Genomic DNA, 24,814 nt, shown 5'->3' on the forward strand with positions numbered 1-24,814 from the left:
CCGGGCCAATAATATTTGGTATCTGAGAAATTTAGATAAACCTTTAAGCAACAGTGAGTTGTGACGCAGTCCCTTCACATAAGCCCCTCCCTCACCCCATTTTAACCGTTTTTAAAAATCGTGGCAACCTTGCGTAATACATAAAGGTGACAAATCAATTTTTTAAAAGTGTGCAGTGGCGCACCCCATCCTTTCTTCTACAAACCTCTGGATTCTTTTCATAAATCGCTATGACTAAATAAATTACCTCAGACCAATAATAATGCATTTTGGTCAAATTCATCGTGATCTTCAACGTGGTATTTGATACCTAGCTAACTTACATTGAGGCCGTTTAAATTGTGGAAAAGTGAGCATTGTCACATCAGGGATGATGTGCGTGTCTGTATTAAGGTACACATCGGAAATTTCTTTGTATTTGACATATTTTGGAATCAGCTTAGGATAATCTCGGAATGGTGTTGAAATATTCGCTATTATTTTCGGGAACTTTTTAAGGACTTTTTTTAAATTATTTTTACAATAGCTTCGAGATTGTTTTCTGGATCGATTCATCACTATTTCAATATGATAACGACCATTTCGAGATTACTTACCTCCTGATCATTATGGGCTTGTTTGCAGGATAATTTCAAGGCTACTTCAGGATAGTTTTAAGACAATTCCACCTCAAAAGAAAAGTAACGAGATATTTTTTGAATGTAAGCTATTTTTTAGTACATTATCTCAGCCGATCTGATATATTGATTCGTAAAGCCAACTAATGACTACCCTGACATCAAAATCTCCAGATATCTGTAAATCCCAACTTTCAAATGGTCCTTGATTAATATAGATTTTGGTCCAAAAAATTTTTGGAAAAGTTGTTAGTATACGGGTTACTTACACAATACTTCCGAGGTTATTTTGGCGCTATTCTTAAATTTTTATAAAGCTTTTCGTGAATCAATTTACTGCTTCCTCTTGCTTGTTTCGGGGTGGTTTTATGGGTGTTTCAGCATCACTACGGGAATATTTAGGATCAATTTTGGACTATTTTGAGGTAACATTCGGGGTTGTTTTATGGCTGCCTCAGCATCACTATAGGTATATGTAGGATAATTTTTGGGCTATTTTGAGGTAACTTTCGGGTAGTTTTTGGAACAATATGGTGAGAATTCCGGGACCATTTTGGATTTTTTTGGGGATGAAAATTCTTGGAAAAACTTTAGGGCTATTTCGGGGAAGTTTCTAAATAACCCCAGTATTAGTTTGGGATTTTCAAAGGACTGTCTCAAAACTGTTTTGAGGATCATATCGGGATACATCGCAATATGTAATTTTATGTGTTATTTTCGTCGTGCGGACTAAGCCACAGGTAGCGGATAGAGTACATAAAGTCATACATTTTTTAAACTTTTGCGTATATTTTGCTAAAATCCACTAGTTTGAATGAAGAAACGTGGTACTTATATAATCTGATTGTTTGATTTTCTTCCGGCTCTTGCTTAAAGGCTCCACAAGTTTATATGTTAAGATCCAGATACGCCAGATATCATACCTTGTTTCCTTTGTAAGTTGATCAGTCATTTGCTCATTGGCTATTGAATTTTGTATACCTACTTATTTATGAAAAAATAAACGAGTAGTTATATCAAAAATCGATACATTCAAATAAATATGACTACATAAGAATATATGATGTATCCCAATAAACGAGAGGAGAAATATCTCAAAGTTTTGACGAAATATTTATAAAATGATGAACGCTGGATTGTTTGGCATTCGAATTTAAGACATGACAAAAAGCATTTAAATACAATTTTAATTCGATCTTCTTTAAAATGGGTCAGATAAAATAAATTTTATTTAAAAATTAGTATAATCTTGTGTTTCAGTTAGATGTACTGTAGAGCTAATATTAGAGATCATAGATTCAGATAAGTTCTCAAATTAAGATTGTACAAAAATATTTATTGGGATGTAGATAAAATGTTTTGCTTGTAACTGCCAGCTTTAAAATATTTTAACAGATTAAAATCGTTGAAAAGGATTCTCAACGGCAATGAAAGCGTCATGACAGCCTCAGTACGAGTAAGTTATTTGTAGATATATTCGCATATCAGTAAGGACATTGGAATTGTTAGCATAGACGAAGCTTTATTTGTATTTATAAAGCAGAAATCCTTGCAAAATGTAAAGTTTAATGCTCAAGCATTCACATGTTCATACATAGTTACATCATAATATTTAAAATATTTCTTTTATGCTTCTAGTACGTAGATTTAAAATGTATGCGAATAATTGCTTTGTGTCCATTAAACTAAAAAGTATAATTATTAACTCTCAGAGCAAGTAAGACAGCGTAAGTTCTGGCGTAAACAAATATTATATACCCAGCTATATAAAAAAAAAAAAAAAAAAAAAAAATGTAAGGCGCGATAACCTCCGAAGTGATCTAAGGCCGAGCTTCTCTTCCAATCTGCGTCGTGCTCCTCTTGATTTTTCCCTACAAATTGGCCGGACAGGACCTACATGTTTTATGCCGACTCTGAACGGCATCTGCAAGGCAGATGAGTTTTCATTGAGAGCTTTTCATGGCAGAAATACAATCGGAGCGCTTGCCAGACACTGCCGAGGGGCGACCCCGCTTAGAAAAATTTTCTTCTACTTGAAAAATCTTATTTCTAAAATTTTGATGTTGCTTTGCCCGGGAGTTGAACCCAGGGCATACGGTGTGATAGGCGGAGCACGCTACCATCACACCACGGTGGCCGCCAGCTATATGCTCTCACATATATTTGAAGGAAAAATTTTAAAAGAAATTTTATGTTAGAAATGGCCACATTTTTCGACTTATGGCATTAAAACTGCTGTGGATAGATTAACTTAAAATAAGCAGGACCATACAAATTTAAATTTTGTATACCTTTAATGACAATGAAATGGTATACTAAGTTTGTCACCCATCCCTTAACTGTAAGTCTTAGAAGAGAAGACCTACCAATAAGTATACTGAAACGATCAGGTTTACGAACTGAGTCGATTAAGTCATGTCCGTATGTCTGTTTGTCGGTCTGGCTGTTTGAACGCAAGCTAAATAAGTCATACATTTTTGAGATTTGGTGAGCGAATATATTAAGATGTCCGATTAAACATCTGTCGGAACTTGCCGGGTCGCACCATTGTAGCATATATCCCCCATATTACACATTTTTTAAAAAAGAGCATTTTTGTCATACCTACCTCAATTTAACATATTGAAGTTTAAATTTTTACAATATGCTTCCCTATATAGCACATATTACCGTTTGAAAAAAATTGAAGAGTTCGGTCGTATATATGACATATATCCCTTACAACCGATTGTTCATATAAGACATTTTCGTAACCTCTGCCCTATTTTAACCACAAGAGCATATTTCCCTCATACAAATGATTTTTCAGAAAAGAAAATAGAATTTTTTTCATATCTTCAGCTTCCATTTTTACCCAACGCTTAAGTATATAGCATATATTGTTCTGAAAAAAAAAAAAAAACCATAGATATCGGTCATAGCATATATTCCATACAACCGATTACTCAGATAAGTAAGTTTTCGCAAGTTCTACATCATTTTAACAGATAAAAGCTTCAAATTTCACCATATGATTACATATGTATATAGAATTTGTCTGATCACAGTGATCGACCGTATATATAGATAGAGAGATAGAATACGAAAAAATAAGTATACTGAAACGATCGGGACGATGAGCTGAGTTGATTTAGCCTTGCCTGTAAGTCTGTTTGAACGCCAGCTTGCGTTAGCTTCATTAATTTGGTTAACGGGTATATTTAGTTGTCCGATTAGATATTTGTCGGAACCGGCGAAATCGTACAACTATGGCATATATCCCCCATTCAACTGATTCTTCAGAAAATAGTATTTTTTCGTATCTTCCTCAATTGATCAGATTGAAGCTTGAAAATGCATCATTTGCTTTGGTATGTAGCACATATTGCTGTCTGAAAAATCGAAGAGATCGGTCGTATATATAGCATGTATCTCACACAACCGATTGTTCAGATAAGAAGCTTTTCCTAATTTCTGCCCGATTTTAACAGTTAGAAGCTTCCAATTTAACCAAATTCTTACATATAGTTCATTAATTTTTGTCTTAAAAAGTTGTATAGGTCGGCCGTATATTTAGCATATGTCCCCCCTACAACTGATTGTTCAGATAAAAACTTTCCGTAGTTTCTGCCCCATTGCAACAGCTACAAGCCTCATATTTCATAATTAAATTTGTTTTCTATATATTACACATCTTATAATGCCGATTATTCGGATAGTACGAATGGAATAAGATTATTTCTCAGCTCCGTTCATGAAAGCTATGAAGTATTCGATACATCCGAATGCAGTCCCATCCTTACTTGCTTTTTTTTGTATTACGTGGAAGGAGCAAATACTTTATACACTAACGGCGTTGTTGAGCCTCGGTTCTACACAAAATTTGAGTGTAGAACCGTCCCACAGCACGCTCATTTTCCGCATCTGGGACCGTGTTTCATTATTTCGAGTATGTGCTTCGTGAGGTCTGTGGCTACCCTCACGAATTTGGCTAAGCAACTATCTTGCTGTTTCGTAAGAAGAGATACTCACGTTTCTACTGACAATATACCATCTGTCGTTTTTTGCAGGTCATTCCCTGAGCATGGAGATCCATCGACCAGTGTTACTTCCACCCTTCTCCATGGCTGTGTGAAGTGATCGCATTGGCATGTGTGGCCTATGAGTCCACCTTGCCCATTCTGTGGAGATATTCCCAGAAGTAGCCGTGGTCACTTCAACCGTTGCTCCAAATCAGGAATTAGTTCTCTGTTACACTTCCTTACAGTATGTTTCAAAGCTGTTGCCCCTTGGAGAGATCAACATCTCTGCCTTCTTCTACTCGGATGTGATAAATCAATTTCCTCTCCATAGCGAAAAGATATGCTTCCCGCAACGACAAGGACTCTGCATCTGCGAAATCGTCCGGTAAGTTTAGGCGATTTTTAAGATCCCTCTGCGTTGGATCGTGGCAGTAGCTGCACGGTACTTCCGCAATTTCATTGCATCCGCACAAATATTTGCACGTTAGAAAAGCATAGAATACGAGGCGGCGGCTAGCAGCTTTTCGTGGTATGGCCTTGGCTCGCCTGTGTTTGCCATTAATCGACTGAGGTACCTTGTGGTCTGCGCGGTTTTCTTGCAAACTTCTCGAAGGTGTTCTGAGAAGGTTAATTAGCTACCTTGCCTCCCCAACCATCATATTGATTGATTGATATTGATAATGGGGATTCGCCTCTTCGTGAGCATCACATTCCCAGTTTTTTCTCTCCGGAGCTAAAATCCTTGAACATTCATTTACGCTACACAAGTGATATAGGATATGTGAAAAAGAAGGAAGCTGTCATACGAAGCATTCCAGCAGACGGGATATTATACCGATCCCAGGGCTGATCCGTCTGTCATCCTCACCTTTCTCAGACTTTGACGAGCTAAGCGGTATTCTGATCAAGAAAACCGAAATAATTATGTATCAGGTCAAATGTGCAGTTATTTCTTATTATTTTTTTTTCGCAAACTTCTTAAGGTCGACATCCCCAACATTTTTGACTAGAGTATGCTAATAAACGAAAAGTTACACTTCAGTTTGCATTGTTTATGACATTTTATTGGAACAAACGCAATAATAAAACATGACTGATGGGAAGTTGATCATTCATCAAAAGAGGTCTTATAAAAACACGCGCACATGCTGTTCCTAAGGTGCAGTGGCGTAGGGGGGGGGGGGGGGGGGGGGCAAGGGGCATCTTGCATCGAGCGCTACTCACAGGGGGCGCCAAATGGTCCACACATTTCTGGAAAATATTGATTTCTGGAAAAAAAATTCTATACTAACAAGTAAGGAAGGTTAAGTTCTGGTGTAACCGAACATTACATACTCAGTTGAGAGCTATGGTGACAACATAAGGGAAAATAACCATGTAGGAAAATGAACAGAGGGAAACCCTGGAATGTGTTTGTATGACATGTGTATCAAATGAAAGGCATTAAAGAGTATTTTATGAGGGAGTGGGCCATAGTTCTATAGGTGGACGCCATTTAGGGATATAGCCATAAAGGTGGATCAGGGGTGACTCTAGAATGAGTTTGTACGATATGGGTATCAAATTAAAGGTATTAATGAGGGTTTTAAAAGGGAGTGGTGGTTGTTGTATAGGTGGTCGCATTTTCGAGATATCGCCATAAAGGTGGACCAGGGGTGACCCTAGAATTTGTTTGTACAATATGGGTATCAAAAGAAAGGAGTTAATGAGTATTTTAAAAGGGAGTAATCCTTAGTTCCATAGGTGGACGCCGTTTCGAGATATCGCCATAAAGGTGGGCCAGGGGTGACTCTAGAATTCGTTTGTGCAATATGGGTATCAAACGAAAGGAGTAAGTGAGTATTTTAAAAGGGAGTGGGCCTTAGTTCTATAGGTGGACGCCTTTTCGAGGTATCGCAATAAAGGTGGACCAGGGGTGACTCTAGACTTTGTTTGTACGATATGGGTATCAAAAGAAAGGTGTTAATGAGAATTTTTAAAAGGGAGTGGGCCTTCGTTCTATAGGTGTTCGCCTTTTCGAGATATCGCCATAAAGGTGGACCAGGGGTGACTTTAGAATATGTTTGTACGATATGGGTATCAAATTAAAGGTATTAATGAGAGTTTTAAAAGGGAGTGGTGTGAAGGCGTTTTCCAGATATCGACCAAAATGTGGACCAGGGTGACCCAGAACATCATCTGTTGGATACCGCTAATTTATTTATATATGTAATACCTGCCAAGATTTTAAGGGATTTTTATTTCGCCCTGCAGAACTTTTTCATTTTCTTCTACTTAATATGGTAGGTGTCACAACCATTTTATAAAGTTTTTTCCAAAGTTATATTTAGCGTCACTAAAACAATCCAATTACCTTACCATGTTTCATCCCTTTTTTCGTATTTGGTATAGAATTATGACATTTTTTTCATATTTCGTAATTTTCGATATCGAAAAAGTGGGCGTGGTCATAGTGGGATTTCGTTCATTTTTCATACCAAGATAAAGTGAGTTCAAGGAAGCACGTGAACTAAGTTCATTAAAGATATGTCGATTTTTGCTCAAGTTATCGTGTTAGCGGCCATGCGGAAGGACAGACGGACGACGGTGTATAAAAACTGGGCGTGGCATCAACCGATTTCGCCCATTTTCACATAAAACAGTTAACGTCATAAAATCTATGCCCCTACCAAATTTCAAAAAGATTGGTTAATTTTTGTTCGACTTATGGCGTTAAAAGTATCCTAGACAAATTAAATGAAAAAGGGCGGAGCCACGCCCATTTTGAAATTTTCTTTTATTTTTGTATTTTGTTGCACCATATCATTACTGGAGTTGAATGTTGACATAATTTACTTATATACTGTAAAGATATTAAATTTTTTGTTAAAATTTTACTTTAAAAACAATTTTTTTTAAAGTGGGCGTGGTCCTTCTCCGGGTTTGCTAATTTTTATTGAGCGTACATATAGTAACAGGAGTAACGTTCCTGCCAAATTTCATCATGATATCTTCAACGACTGCCAAATTACAGCATGCAAAATTTTAAATTACCTTCTTTTAAAAGTGGGCGGTGCCACGCCCATTGTCCAAAATTTTACTAATTTTCTATTCTGCGTCATAAGTTCAACTCATCTACCAAGTTTCGTCGCTTTAACTGTCTTTTGTAATGAATTATCGCACTTTTTCAGTTTTTCGAAATTTTCGATATCGAAAAAGTGGGCGTGGTTATAGTCCGATATCGTTCATTTTAAATAGCGATCTGAGATGAGTGCTCAGGAACCTACGTACCAAATTTCATCAAGATACCTCAAAATTTACTCAAGTTATCGTGTTAACGGACGGACGGACGGACGGACATGGCTCAATCAAATTTTTTTTCGATCCTGATTATTTTGATATATGGAAGTCTATATCTATCTCGATTCCTTTATATATGTAGAACCAACCGTTACTCAATCAAACTTAATATACTCTGTGAGCTCTGCTCAACTGAGCATAAAAATTGCATGCATAAATCCGGAACACTTGCGACGGGTTGTTCAATTATTGAAAGCCTATATCTTTTTTTCTCACGTTCAATGTTACAATGGGAATTATTAAAATTTGCTTTAACAAAAACTGTCAAACGAAATCTGAAACACGATGGAGCGCCAGAATACAAGCGGTTAGCGTCGATCGGCTAGATAATGTAGTAGATCACTTAGAACAACTAGCATGGGACAATAACACCACAAGTGACAACAGAAGCGAAGCTACAATTCTGTTGCAAAATATACTAAATTTTAGTTTCATAACATTAGTTCATTTCTGGTATGAAATATCAGCGAGGATTGATCGTAAACAGCTCAGATTACAAGATCCGGGGATTTTAGAGGAGCATATCATGATCTTAAATTTTTAGCGACTGAACTATCCGAAATTCGTGACACTCTCTGTGAAAAAGTTATAGAAAAAGCGAAGTCTCTTTGTGAAAAATGGTATATTGATATAGCAAAGCGTGTAAGAAGACGCCGCAAAATTGGCTAGAGATGTTGGCTTTTTCGAAGAACGTGAAATTTCTCGCATTATTAAAAGTGTTCTCAATCGTCTACAACAAGAAATACGTACAGGATTAACGCGACTAAATTACCTTAATTTTAAATTTGGATTTCTCTTGGTTGGTTGGAGTGGCGAGTCCCAATTGACTCCAATTAGCGCTCATTCGACGTTTTGGTACCACAAACTCGTGAGTTATCCGATGAAAGGGTGTTGTAAGAAGACTAATAAACATTTTCACGAGCCTCAGCGAAAAACCGGCCCAGCATTATCCATCCCGTGGAGTTTATAAATTTCAGAAGCTCTCCCGGCCTAACATCCTTGATTTCTGGGAGGCTGTCGAAAAAGCGTTTTCCAAGAAACTTTATTCTGCTTCGACAGTGTGCAGGGCATTCGCGCAGCAGATGCTCAACCGTTTCCTCCGCCTCGGGACGTTTGCAGCTGCGAAAGGAGGTATGGTGTTCCAGTACCATCCGTGCCGTATGTACTCCAATTGTCCAATGCCCCGTGAACACCGCAACTACTGTGGATATATCCCTTCTCTTCATCTTAAGGACAGCTGCAGATCGTTTTTCGTTATAAAATGGTGACATGCTCTTGGAAACTCTACAGGTCCGCAGCCGATTCCACTTATTGTTGGCCTCAACCAGTGCTGGGGGATGCGACCCTTGATGAGTCCCAGGGGTGAAAGGATCTCCTTTGCTCCTGATACATCAAGAACCGCTCAACGCCGTGCCAGCTCATCCGTCATCTCGTTACCCTGTATGTTGCGATGCCCCGGCACCCATATCAGGGTAACGATCTGCCGGCCCGCCAGAATCATGGCGCTTTCCCTACACTTTCCAAGCAGGTTTGATGATACGGTCTCTGACCTGAGGGCTCCAAGAGCCGCCTGGCTATCGGAGAAAATGTCCACCCTGTTACCGGTACCATATATATGCATTAACGCTTTACACGCCTCTTACTCTTGCCGAGTCGGGAAGCCGCATACATAAGGACGTGGGCGGGACAGTCGCAAATACTCCCCCTCCCCCTCCGCAAGCCATTTTAGAACCATCCGTGAAAACCGAGATGTCGAATCTCTGAGTGATCCCCCATCTTTCCAATCTTTTCTTGTGGGGAAGAGAATTGTGTAGTTTGTGTCGAAGACTTTCCTTGGACATATGTAGTCCGTTTTTGGCCAGGTGCGGGAGTCGTTAATATTGAGCAGGATACGACCATGCCTGTATGCACGCACCCTCCAAAGGCCCAACTCCCGAAGCCTTAGGGCCCCTTGAGATGCCGTTTCCTTGGTAAAGAGATCTACCGGTTGAACCCTGCATATCACGTTTAAAGCTTTCGAGGGGCACGATCTAATTGCCCCCGTGATCGCTCCGCAGGCAGATCGTTGAACTTTACTTAGCATGTTAATTATGTATTTCATCTCTACCGCCTTCCAGCATACGGGTACCCATATGCCAGAATTGGTCGAATAACTGCCTTATACATCCATGCCATGAGGTCTGGCCTCAGATCCCACTTTTAACCAAGTATTCCTTTGCAGGCATACATAGCTCCGTAGGCTTTTTTGACTCTGTGCTCTGTGTTAAGCCTCCAGTTAAGCTTTGGTGTTAAAAAGACCCCTAGGTATTTGGCCCTATCAGAAGGACGGAACTCCTGGCCATCAATAGTGGAAAAGTTAAAAATTGGGACTTTCGTCCTAGTGGTGAAGAGCACTAGTTCTGTCTTTGAGGGGTTAACGCTTAGTCCGGCGGTCTCCGCCCAACTGCTCAGCTTCCTCAGTAATCCCTGCATGATACCATTAATCACATTGGGACACAGACCAGATACCAGTATTACTACGTCATCCGCGTAGGCCACTACTTTAACCCCATCCCTGTTGAGTTGTAGAAGTATGTTGTCTATAACGTAAAGCCTGAGCAGTGGTGATAAGACCCCGTCCTGAGGGGTCGCTTTCCTCGGGTATGCTGTGACCTCACTAGCCCCCAGTTTAGCGCTTATCATTCTGGACCGCAGAGCCTTCCCTATCCAGTTTACGATAGGATCCTCTATACAGAGTACATGAAGGGATTTTTCTATTCCTTCCAGCCGGACATTATTGAAAGCTCCCTCTATGTCAAAGAATTCAGCCAGGGTAAATTGTTTGTTTTCGAAGGACGACTCTACCTTCTGGACCACTTCTTGTAAAGCGGTATCCGTTGAGCGGCCCCTGAGATAGGCTTTTTGAGCTGTTGATAGCCCCGAGCTATCCAACCTACCGCGAATGTGGACGTCCAGTAGTCTTTCAAACGTTTTTAGAACAAACGACGAAAGACTGGTGGGTCTGAAATTATTATGCTTTTCCTGTCCCTTCTTATTGACCTTTGGGATGAAGACTACCCCGGTCCCTGTCCAATTCAGGGGCACACGATTAAGTCCAATGCAGGCTTTAAAAACGTGTTCCATCCAGGGTATCACCATACAGCGAGTTTTTTGTAGCATCGGGGAAAATACCATCCGGCCCTGGGGATTTTTGTGGCGAAAAATTGTTGATAGCCCATTCCACATTTTTTCCGTTATAAGTTCATTTATTAACCGCACGGAGGGTATTACCCTTGTATTCCATTCCATTTGGCTGGAAATACAGCCTGGAAAGTTCGTTATTACCAGCAGCTCCACTGTTTCAGCGGAGCTCCCTCTCCATGATCCATCTTCTTTCCTCAAGAAGAATGGGCAGGATTTCTCCTTCGAGAGAATTTTACCAATTTTCGAAAATTCTTTAGTTGACTCGATAGAAGAGCAAAATTCTTCCCAGCATTCCGTCTTTGCCTTCTGAATAGCTTTTTTGTAGCACCTGATACTAGCTATCTTTATGCTGTTCCCAGTTTCCATTTAACCGGCTTAGGTTGAATAATTTGCGAGTCTATTTCCTGTGCGTAAAAAGGTTGGAATTTCACCAGGGGGGTATACCTTTTTACTAAAACTATTTGGACAAGCTATCCGGAGGGCAGACTTTAAGGCCTCCTCCATCTAGCTACTGTTATCATCAAGATCCAGATGAAATTTCCTATGGCGAATGCCTATCAAGCTTATTTCCTACCACTTTGGCGAACCTTCGCCAATTGCTCCTCTTTGGATTACGATAGGGAATAGGAATTTCTACATTAAGGCTGATATTGAATAGTATCCTCCTGTGGTCAGAAAACGACTGATTATCTTATACCCTCCAGCTGTCTACCCGAATATTGCTGTTTCCACTAAGTAGCGTGACATCAAACACCTCCTCCCACCCGTTGAATGTGTCCGTGGTAGGAAATAAAAAGGTGGGTGTGTTTCCCCGATTGAGTACTACTAGGTCAGTATTAATGATAAAATCGAAGAGTGACTCACCCCGAGTGTTGATTTCCTTATTTCCCCATATGGAGGGCCTGGAATTGACATCACATCCCAGCACAATATTTGCAGATGTCCAGTCCTGCACCCAGGGTCGGATCTCCTCCGGTGGAGCGTCCTTGTCGTGCGGCATGTAGGAAGAAGCAATTAGTATGCTGACTCCGTCAGCTTTCTCTAGCAAAATTGTCGTTAGATACGAAGAGCTGTGAGAAGAAACAAGAAGAACATTGTAGTTAGATTTTACCAAAACGCATGTCCTAGGCTTACGGTCCTCGCGCTTGTAAAACGTAGAATATCCCTTTATTGAGAGCTCTTTCACCTGGGTATTCCACACCCAGGGTTCCTGAACAAGGCTATATCAACGCCTTCCTCCAGTAGGAAGACTCCAAGGTTGTCAGGGGCCAGCCCTGTAAGTTAATTTGGCCAACCTTTAGACCCGTTGGAAGTATTGTGGTCTGGGTTCTTGTTCAGCGAGCTGCATGCCCTCCAGGCGCTTGTTGGCATAGTCGACCTCATCCGCTTCTTCCTCCTCCTCCTGAGGAGACGGGAGGATTTTCACCTTGGCGCGCCGCACGCCAAAACGAAGGGCGGAGTCCGCTTTTTCAAGCGGAGTGATGTTATTCTCTGATATGAGGAGCAAGAAGGAGAGGCTTTTCCGCCGCGATTCTTCTGCCTTGATGACTACCCATTCCACAATGGGCACATCGCGGTTGTGAGCCCGCAAATACTTCAACAGCGTCCCGCTGTCGATTTTCATTCTCGTGATCTATAGCGGAGCTCGGGGTCTTTTTGGTATGTCGGCGGCCGTGATGAGCTTAATCCTTAAGCCCTCCCAGAACTCCCCTAGGGCCAGCACGCACTTCTCCAAGAAGTCCTTGGACTGCTGGTCCTCGCACTTTACCACCCGGTAACCTCGAACAACTTCCGCCGCGTGCAAGGAGGTGAGATTACCCTCCTGGTTGGCCATGACAAAGTCAATGACCATCTTAGACAGCCTTGCCTCTAGCTCCCCCCACTTCTCCCAGACGGGCTTGCCAATGTTGGTGGTCGCATCCACTAGCGCAACTTGTATGTTACTCCGAACCATTTCTGAGAATATTTTCGCCCCTTCCAGCACTCCGGCTGATGTAGAGGCGTTTCTACCGGTAATTTTGCTCCTCTTGGAGGTACTAGGGGCCTCTTCCATAGACCGGTTCTCCCTTTGAGGTCCTTGGGGCCTCTTCCAGGGACCGGTTCCTTTTACCTGTTTCGGCTTCCAAGTACGCCCTGTACTCGTCCACCACCGCTTGGAAAGTAACCAGGTCCTCCGCATCCTTGGGATGGACAGTACCATTTGCCCTGTTCCGCTCTACCCTATCCAGGGCAGACAGAGCCAACTGATACCGCCTTCTCCCAAGTAATGCCTTGGCCCGTGCCTTACCAGCTGTTGCCCGTTGCTTTCTAGCAGCGGTCGAAAGTTGTTGATTGCGTGGCGGAGTACCGTTGCGCACCGAGGAGCCCCCATCTACGGCTCTAGGTCCGTCAGTGTTGCCGTCCCCTACCCCCTCCTAGAGTCCTTCTTGTTCCGTCTGTGACGTCGTTGTCGTTTGAGTCTTGGTCGTGTTGTCGTCCGTATCGTTGTTTTCTTGTTTGTGTTTGTTTCCGTTATTATTAGTTAAAGAGCTCATGTTTTGGTCCCACGAGTATGCACGGAAAGGGTTGGTCACTCGTCCGCAGAGCCGGCATGCGTAGAGAAGGCACTTATACTTCCGACCTTTCCCGGGCATCGGAGGGGACCGTTCGAGACCAGCTACTCAATATCCACCCGCTGTCCATTCAGCCCTCGGCACGGGTACCTCAACACCTTGGCTTAGGGTGGTCGGATAGGGTATTGACCGGGATAGGAAAAAGACAGGAAATAAGTTTTGGGGCGTGGGAAAGAGGTCGCCGCTCGAATTCGCCGCCGAAGCGTTACCGGGTGTCACCACGAGGAGGCTCCCCCCTACCCCGGGGGAGGCCTTTAAGCACCTACGAGTCGACGCTTTGGGGTGGCGCTGGTGTGTGCAAAACGCAACACCACCAGTAATGACACCCAAGGATTTCTCTTAGACGTTGGACATTTTTTTAAACAAGGATACTAACGACTTAGAAATAAATTGTAAGAACGTCGATGAATTTTATAATACAGATTTAGATGGAACAGAGCTTTTAATCGAAATATGTTTAGAAAATAAATTGAACCTAATGTTTTTCCAAACTTGCGAGTGGCACGTCAAATATCCCTTTGACAATCTCAATATCAATTGCTAGCTGCGAACGTTCATTCTGCAAATTATTATATTTTTTTCCGGGAGCAAGAAAACCTCACTACGCTACTGCCAAGGTGAAAAAATATTTGAAGCATAAACATTGGATTGGGTCGATTTGTATGGACGAAAGTTAACCGATATCGCGCCATCGATTTTTCGATAGGATTTGGGCTCAGGAAAAAAAGTTCCACTACGCATACTCAAAAAAATAATTTTCGAGCCTCCGAGAAAAAGTCGATTTTTCGATCAAAGTTCTTCTAAATCTCCATAAAAGAATTTTTTTCTTTTCAAAAAACTGCATTTACCAATTTTGCATTTACCAATTGACACGAAAAAATACATAATATAATAATTAAAAAAAAATTTTTAAGTTAAACGGTTTTATTGAAGACAATACTTACATGAAATAATAATAATACGAAAAGCTAGAAAATAATTAGGTGAAATTTCTAAAAATGTGAGGCGTAGCATAACCTGATTAAGGTTCAGTTGGTTTTACTTATGACTAGCAATAGAAATATGACGCGTCCAACGCTTTTATTTAATTGTCTGATCAACGCCCTAGATTGATAAGGAGTGTGATGACTAGTACCTAGGACCTACCTAATTATTTTCTAGCTTTTCGTATTATTATTGTTTCATGTAAGTATTGTTTTCAATAAAACCGTTTAACTTAAAAAATTTTTTTTAATTATTTTGTTTTCAAGTTTTTAGTCTTTATTTAATTGCCTATTATTTCTCATTCTATTTAGTTCATTTAATGACTCATTATTACAAGGACTCTTCCCTGACAATTTGTTACAACCAAAGTCCTCAATACATAATCCTTCTAAAGACTTTACTCGACTCTGCGCCACGTATGCTTGTCCCTCTTCCAACTCCAAAATATTTTGATGTCACTTCTACTGAACTGTATGCAATATTTGTTCCAAATATGAGCCAAATCGGACCGCAAATGTGAATTTTGCGAATATCTCGATCCTTGCGCCACCTAGCGGCAATTTTTTCTTATTATTTCATTGTCATCGGGTTTTGAACTATATTCCAAGTTTCAAGCTTGTAGCTTATCGGGAAGTTACTTAAATTTCAACTACAAGATTCGTTCACAACGGCCGTGCGGCCTGCCTGTCAACTCAAGTTAAATAAAACCGATTAAAAAATGATTTGGAGGCTTGGAAATGCATAAAAAATTGAAACAATCGATGAAATTTCGCAGGCTCGAAAATTATTTTTTTGGGTATGCGTAGTGAAACTTTTTTTCCTGAGCCCAAATCCTATCGAAAAATAGATGGCGCGATATCGGTTAATAAATCGACCCAGTCTAATAAACATACATATATTTAAAGTCAAGTAAATATCTGTAAAGCATGAGCATTCGATAATATATCATAAAGTATAAATCAATCATCTCGTAGGCCATAAATGCCTCGTATGTATACATATGAAGACTGAAATCTCCTTTTATTGAATACATTTCGTGTCAGTTAATTGGTACCCTTTTTTGCCTGATAAAATCAAACAACATACAAATAAAAGAGCACCAATAAAACAACATAATATTATTACCAAAAAGTTCAGTAATACATACATACATAAATCTGTGTATAAATAAAACATCGAAAAAAGCCAACGTTTAAATTTAACATTCAAGGTGACGCCCTATTCCAATAAATACAAATAATATGTAGGTATGTGTGTCTATAGATGGTAGAAAAAATAATCAAGGCAGCTGCAAATTTTTTAATATTTACCATGAGTTAAAACGCTAAGGGCTATTTTACTTGTTGCATCCTAAATTGGTTTCAGGTTTAAGTGTTTTTAGGAATTGAGTTGTGGATTTGGAATAAAAAAGAAACCATGATAAAGAACATATTCGATCAGATTGGATAATAACTTAAAAACGACAAATAAATTGGAAGCTATGCAGAAGCTAAAATAAATAAAAACAAGTAAGGACGGGACTGTCTTCGGCTGTGCCGAAGACTTTATACCTTTTATGAGTGGGGCTGAACAATAATCGTATCCCTTTAGTAATATCCAAATAATCCGATGTAGAAGATAAGAAATATATAGTGAACAGATGTGCATACCTAAACGATTTTTAAGATAAATATGTATGTATGTATTTATTGAAAGATCAAAATTATTAGTACAATAAGATTTGAGTTCTTTTATAGTACAACATGAAAGGAAAGATAGTTATAAGTAGTAGTACAACTGATATTGATATAAACAGACATATATATATATATTGTAAGCCTATCCATAAAACCTAATTTGTAATTTGTAATTTATTCTACTATCGTGAACAAATACACGGCCAGTCTACATACTATTATCAGAAAAACAGTTATAGATAACATTCTTATAGTTGCTCCTACTTATACTATTCCTTATAGCATTGGGAATGGAATTCCAGGTACGTATAGTGTTCACGAAGAATAGTCTAGTCAACAGATTTAAATGTGGGTACTATAAGGTCGTTTGAACGAGCGGATCTTGTGAAAGAAAGCTTATTATAAAGATATAGGGGCGTCTTAGTGAGCATGAGTCGGAAAAGGAAAATGCAGCTCCTGGCTTTGAGATAGTCAGATATTTGACATCCCAGAAGGCTAGATTTCCAACGGGATATGTGCTCGAACTTCGAAAGCCCATACACATAGCGTATTATATGGTTAAATACCACGCCTAACCGATGAGCCGAGTGCGAGTCTAGCTTATTGTATATCAACTCGGAAGATGTCAAATAAGGTAAAATTAATTGGATAGCCAATTTATGGCGGATGTTACGAGGAGTAAACATCGCCGATAGCCTCAGATTTCGCAGTGCGCCATACACCCTTCCTATAGCCTGGTTAATGTGGTCAACACAAGTCAAACTGGAGTTGACTACAAAGCCAAGGTTTGTAATTTTACTCACCAGTTTAATTTGGTCGGTACCAATACAAATCGGTGGGATACTCGTCTCAGCCAACTTTTTCTTTGATATAGGTAAGACGTAAGTTTTATTTGCGTTACGATGAAACCCGTTGTGATTAGCCCAATTGAAAATTTCTGAGATGTCAGCGTTAAGTTTAGAACAGAGATCATCGACGTCATCAATACGACTAGAAAGGTAAAGCTTAACATCGTCTGCATAAGCGTACATAGTAACAAATTCACAGACTGTAAAAATGTCGTTGATAGATAAGCTAAATATAAAATAAAAAATGGCAAAAAACCCCCTTATCTGAACGATCGGTTGTATGGGATATTTATTATATATAGCTCCGATCGAAATGAGTTTTACAGGAAATCGTCTATGATATATTAGAATATATATCACCAAGTTTCAGGTTTTTATATTGGAAAATAAGGGAGAAATGGCCAAAAATCTTTCTATCTGAACGATCGGTTGTATGGGACATATATTATATATAGCTCCGATCGAAATGATTTTTTCATGAAATCTTCTACGATATATTAGAATAAATATCACCAAGTTTAACATTTTTATATTGGAAATTAAGGGAGAAATTGCCAAAAACCTTTCTATCTGAACGATCGGTTGTATGGGATATATATTATATATAGCTCCGATCGAAATGATTTTTACAGGAAATCGTCTATGATATTGTAACGAATTTGCTGCAAATCCTCTTATTTGCAATCCTCTACTAAGTTCGAATCACTAAACTGTTGAATAAATAACTCCAATTTGTAATAATGCAAAATGGCCTTTATTAAAGTACTTCACAATAACAAACTGTGCAACGAATAGCTTGCTTAATAACCACACTGATTGATAGCTCAATGAAACTCTACTATTCAAAATAACACTGCTATTGCTCGCTAGATATCGTCTTAATCAAACTGCTTGACAACACAAATCAAACTGAATTCCTTCTTACTCGCCTGCCCCGCTTTTATAGTTTACGCTGCATACTTCTAGGCTCTTCGATTTCCAGAAGTTACTAGTTAGTTCGGCTACAAAATCGCCAGCCACAACTACGTGCACAAATTATTGCTCTCTCTTGTGACAACTCAGATAAGATATATGCATGTATTTGTGCATTGCCGCTCAGATGTTCGTATACGTACATATGTGTAGACGCAATTATTTATTCGTTTATGTAGATACATAATGATTGAATTATTGATGTGCATTCACGTCACTGGTTAGCATCGGCTTAGAGACGATAGCATCGCTCAGTGCTGCTAACATTCGTTACACTGCCCTCCACCTAAGTCTGATCGTCCCGATCAGACAAATCTTTCGATCTAAACGCCGCTAGCATCTCCAAATGAACCACCTTTCTATTTCGTGGTTTCCCAATGGTTTGTATGCGGTAGATGGAATTACTGATCTTCTTCACAACCTTGTACGGGCCTTCCCAAATGCACCGAATTTTGGCTGGAACACCTTTCCGCCGGTGAGGGTTGTTTAACAGTACCAAATCTCCCTCCAAGAACCCTTCCGAATTATTGTTCTCATTGTACCTGCGGTTGATCTTACTACTCATTATCCTTAGTCGTTTCCTCACACTCTGTTGTTTGACCAATGAACTACTTCGCAGAGCTTGCGCTTGACGGATTGGCTTGACAGTATCGTTCCGCCGTTTCCCAACAGAAGTGCGCGATGGCTTGAAACCACCCTTGCATGCTTCCTGCAAAATTCTTGCAGTCGTTTTAGTGCGTCCATTAGGGTTTGTCAATGTCGGTGTTTTTGTCGCAGGTACTTTTGATTTCGCTTTGTTTGGCCCATTCGTTTCATCAACCTTTACCTTTGACTTTCGTGGCCTCTGTCGAATCTCCTCCACCAGCACTCGCTTACTGCTGAACCTTTTTTCCAAACTGAAGTTAAGTGGCACATCTTGGTTCTCATAATGTATCACCCTTCTCTGCATATCGATCTTGATGTCATGGTCAACCAAGAAATCCACTCCCAATATAACTTCATCAACGATCTCCGCCACAACGAATTTGTGTAGCACCATGACCTTCCCAATCAATACTTCACATATCACTTCTCCCTGAACTTGGTTATACTCGCCAGTGACCGTACGCAACCTTGCTCCAGGTAATGGTTTTACTCTCCTGTTGACCAAGTCAGATCGGATCAAGGAATGAGATGCGCCCGTATCTACAGTCAGTATTCGTTCGTTGCCATCCACATTCCCTCTGGCGGTAAGACTGCTCGATTTTCTACCAATTTGCGACACAGATATCACAGGGCATTCAATAGCTGGATCTAGCTCTCTACCTCTTACTCGCTCTTGCTCATCTCCTCCAGCTTTGCGTTTACGCCCACCCACATTGTTGGAACTATTAAGGCCAAGATCGCAATGACGTGCAATGTGACCGGACTTCCCGCATTTGAAGCATTTGATAACTTTTTCAATCCGATTTTGCGATCCTTTCAGCGCCTCCAATATTGCGTCTACCCATTCTGGCCTTTCTACTTCTACACGATGAGCCTTATATGCTGGTTTACTCAATACTGACGCCGTTTCCTGAGTCAATGCATGGGATACCGTTTCAGAAAATGTTTGCTTTGGGTTCGCGTATGTGGCTCGCTTCGTTTCGACGTCCCGTATGCCATTTATAAAGCTCTGAATCTTCACTCTTTCCGTGTATTCCACGGGTGCATCCGCATTTGCAAGATGAGCCAATCTTTCAATGTCAGAAGCAAACTCCTGCAAAGTCTCGTTAGCTTTTTGGTAGCGGTTTTGCAATTCTATTTGAAATAGCTGTTTCCTGTGTTCGCTTCCGTATCGCCGTTCTACAGCAGCCATCAATGCGTCATAACTGTTCCGTTCGTACTCTGGAATAGTCTGTAAGATTTCGGCAGCTGGTCCTTTCAATGCTACGAAGAGCGCGGAAACTTTATCTTCCACATTCCAGTTGTTCACTGCTGCGGTCTTCTCAAGCTGTAGCTTAAAGACCTGGAAAGGAACAGAACCGTCAAAGGATGGTGTTTTTACCTTTGGATTACTCACTGAAACTGCTGGACGATTTAATTGTAACTGCTCCATACGACCCTTCAAATCATCGACTTCTGCCTGAAATTGAGCGATTTTTGCATCCTGCGCTTCCAGCTTTGATGTTACCCTTGCTTCCTGTGCTTCTAACTGTGAAGACATTTGTGCCACCTGTAATGATAAGCGCTCTTCTTGTTCTTCCATCTTTGATGTTATGCGTGTCTCCTGCGATTCCAGTTGGGATGCCATATATGTCTTCTGTTCTTCCATCTTTGATGTTATGCGTGTCTCCTGCGATTCCAGTTGGGATGCCATATATGTCTTCTGTTCTTCCAATTGCGTTTCCATCTTGAATGTAATCTGTGTCGACATTTCTGACATTCGCGTTTCTTGTGCTTCAATTTTCGATGTTACTGTCGACGTTTGTGCAGATATTGCAGCCAATATCACGTTCAAGTCTGTGCTGGTAACCGTTTGCGATGTTCCGTTTTTCTCTTCAATTTTTGTTGTCTCCTCGCCATCAAGATGAAAGACATGCTCTTCCACATCAATTCCTTCTGCTTCCATTGCCTCTCGTAGCCGTGCCTGAAGTTCAAGTTTAACGCCGCTTGTATTCAATCCACGGGTCTCCAACTCCTTCTTTAGTTGCTGGATCTTCAATTCACTGAACTTTGCCATGTCCTTGTTGTCCTTTGGAATTTATTCAACAATTTCTCTTCTGACACCAATTGTAACGAATTTGCTGCAAATCCTCTTATTTGCAATCCTCTACTAAGTTCGAATCACTAAACTGTTGAATAAATAACTCCAATTTGTAATAATGCAAAATGGCCTTTATTAAAGTACTTCACAATAACAAACTGTGCAACGAATAGCTTGCTTAATAACCACACTGATTGATAGCTCAATGAAACTCTACTATTCAAAATAACACTGCTATTGCTCGCTAGATATCGTCTTAATCAAACTGCTTGCCAACACAAATCAAACTGAATTCCTTCTTACTCGCCTGCCCCGCTTTTATAGTTTACGCGGCATACTTCTAGGCTCTTCGATTTCCAGAAGTTACTAGTTAGTTCGGCTACAAAATCGCCAGCCACAACTACGTGCACAAATTATTGCTCTCTCTTGTGACAACTCAGATAAGATATATGCATGTATTTGTGCATTGCCGCTCAGATGTTCGTATACGTACATATGTGTAGACGCAATTATTTATTCGTTTATGTAGATACATAATGATTGAATTATTGATGTGCATTCACGTCACTGGTTAGCATCGGCTTAGAGACGATAGCATCGCTCAGTGCTGCTAACATTCGTTACAATATATTAGAATAAATATCACCGAGTTTAATGTTTTTATATTGGAAATTAAGGGAGAAATTGCCAAAATCTTTCTATCTGAACGATCGGTTGTATCGGATATATACTATATATAGCTCCGATGAAAGTAATTTTTTCAGGATATCTTCTATGATATATTAGAATATATATCACTAAGTTTCACGTTTATACTTTCTAAAGTGCGGCAGGAATGACCAAAATCGTCTTATCTGAACGATCGGTTGTATGGGAGATATATGTTATAGTGGTCCGATCCTACCGGATCCGATAAATGTCTAATGTAATACAAAAATACATCCTTGTGCCAAATTTCTTTCAGATATCTCAAAATTTGAGGGACTAGTTTGCGTTCAAACAGACAGACGGATATGACTATATCAACTCAGTTCGTCGCCCTGATCAATTCGGTATACTTAATGGTGAGTCTATCTGCTATATTTCTCAATGTTACAAACATCGGACCAAAGTTAATATACCATTTTATGTTCATGAAAGCTATAAAAAGCGAAATATGTATATAATTTTTATGGATATAGGGTGTCTTTCATAAGTGTTACTCATAATTTTTTGTAATTTTTTGCATATATCATGAGATTGAATTATATGATTTCTTGCAGAAAAATTGCCTTTTACCATTTTATACCCGGCTAAGCCAAAATAAGAATAATGTACCATTTTTTAGCAGGACGACTCCGAGGAGATTAGGACCGAGTTTCTCTTACACTTTGTGGCGTGCTGCATTTACCTCTTCTACTGATTACATTGACGCAGAACAGAGATTTTGTAAAAATTTTGAAAATGGTCAGGGAAGCGCCCACATATTAAGCAATAAAGTTTTGAAAATTTGATACTCAATAATCGAAGGCTGTTGCCCACTTAAAAAAATTTCTTTCAAGTCTAATGTTAATGTTAATGTAACACGTGAATTCTGCAGGTCAAAGAGGGTTTCATGGAGATATTTCTCTGCCCATATAGAATGCTCCAGCGAAATGGCAAGACTAAGGAAAGTACTATCTATGGGAAATGCAGTCCAGGGACTGAGAAAAATAGACGACGGTAAATGGTTACGCAGTGGTGAAGTCTCCTAGTGCAATTTTTAGCTGAAAGAAAAAAGCTTACTTTTACCTTTCCATTGCTAGATATATTGTTTGGATGAAAGCATCGAAAATATGGTAGGTACACTTTTGAAATTTTAACCAATTATTCACACGTATGAATTTAATTCCGAGTTATCAGACATTTATCTATTATACTAAAGCACTTACATACAAATATATGTACATTAACCTGCGTCAATTTGTATGGACGAAAGTTTTACCGATATCGCGCCATCGATTTTGCGATAGGATTTGGGCTCAGGAAAAAAAGTTCCACTACGCATACCTAAAAAAGTAATTTTCGAGCCTGCGAAATTTTTTTTTTTGGTTTTTTTTTACTTTGGTTTTTGATTTTTAAGGTTTTTTCATGACCTACTAAAAGTTTTTCATAAAAAAAATAAATGTAAGGCGCGATAACCTCCGAAGAGATCTAAGGCCGAACTTCTCTTCCAATTTGCGTCGTGCTCCTCTTGATTTTCCCTACAAATCGGCCGGACGGGACCTACATGTTTTATGCCGACTCCGAACGGCATCTGCAAGGCAGACGAGTTTTCACTGAGAGCTTTTCATGGCAGAAATACACCCGGAGTGCTTGCCAAACACTGCCGAGGGACGACCCCGCTTAGAAAAATTTTCTTCTAATTGAAAAATCTTATTTCTAAAATTTTGATGTCGCTTTGCCCGGGAGTTGAACCCAGGGCATACGGTGTGATAGGCGGAGCACGCTACCATCACACCACGGTGGCCGCCAAAAGTTTTTCATATGTACAGGTTATGTCTAACCCAAAAATGTCCACTAAAAACAGTTTTGTGAAAAAAAAAGTATTCATATGAAAAATTTTTTATTAGGTCATGAAAAAAAACTTAAAATCAAAAAAAAAAAAAAATTCGTAGGCTCGAAAATTATTTTTTTTGGTATGCGTAGTGGAACTTTTTTTCTTGAGCGCAAATCATATAGAAAAATCGATGGCGCGATATCGGTTAATAAATCGACCCAGTCTAATGTACATAAGTGTATGGTATATATGAATGTACCACCATTTTCATTTTACACTCAGCCCTAATGCTTTTAAAACATATTTTTAGAAAGTGGCTGTTTGTTAGTGCGGCTGTCATTCAACTCGGTTTGTTTTGTATTTGTATTCCCTTGAATAAATGGGAATGTGTCAAGTTGTTCCCTGTAGTCAGAAGCCAAAGTAGCGAGCAAACATTCTAGACCATTGACTGGAGTTTTATGGGGTTTTCATATCAGTTGGTGCTTGAGTAGCTCATGGACAAACATTTTGTCAGTCGGACTCGATGATATGCCCAACGCTTTATGCCGGCAATTTGCAACGCATACTTCAGTTACAAGGCTAATCGTCGTAGGAATTAGCGGGAACATAAATATATACACAAGCATACAACATCCCACGGTACATCTACAGAATAAGAAGTCATTAAAAAGACCAAACCCCTTAAATCAATAGGCTCAGACATGGGGTATAAGGGAATCAGCTACCTTACGTATGTTTTCTTCTTGTCGTTATGGCCTATGCCATTTCCAAATAATTAAATTGGCAAAGATAATCCATCTACCAAAGCCTGGGTGCCCAGCTAAGTCTCATCTACAGATATAATTTCCGCAGCCAATAGAGAACCGTTGGAAGCCGTCATGGTTCTCTCATTTAAACGCAAATATTCCGCAAGGTCACTATTACCAAGATAAACGCCACTAAAACCCATAAATTGCGGACTGAATCACTCAAAACTTCGTCATAGGACGGTGCTGGTGGCACTTGACCTGTCAAAAGCTTTGGACATAGTCAACCGCTGCGAACTATTCCAATACATTGAAGGTTCACCCCACCTTGTCTAAAAATCCTCTAGTATTAAACAGCGGGTGATGCAGGGGGTACCCTATCCCCCATTCTCTTCAATTTGTACATATCAAAGCCCCCTCAGCACCAGAACGAGCTACCAATACTTCCTAGGTCAATGACTGCACGATAGTGGCAGCCTACCCTGGCCGCTCAATAGATGAATGAGTTTCCCAACTAAACATTTGCCTACCCAGTCTTCCTGTTTTCTTTCACAGCGGGTGATCCGACCGAGCTCCCGGCCACTCTGTAAACC

Source organism: Eurosta solidaginis, chromosome 1 (genome assembly GCF_040869045.1).
Source record: "Eurosta solidaginis isolate ZX-2024a chromosome 1, ASM4086904v1, whole genome shotgun sequence".
In the NCBI taxonomy this organism is placed as follows: domain Eukaryota; kingdom Metazoa; phylum Arthropoda; class Insecta; order Diptera; family Tephritidae; genus Eurosta; species Eurosta solidaginis.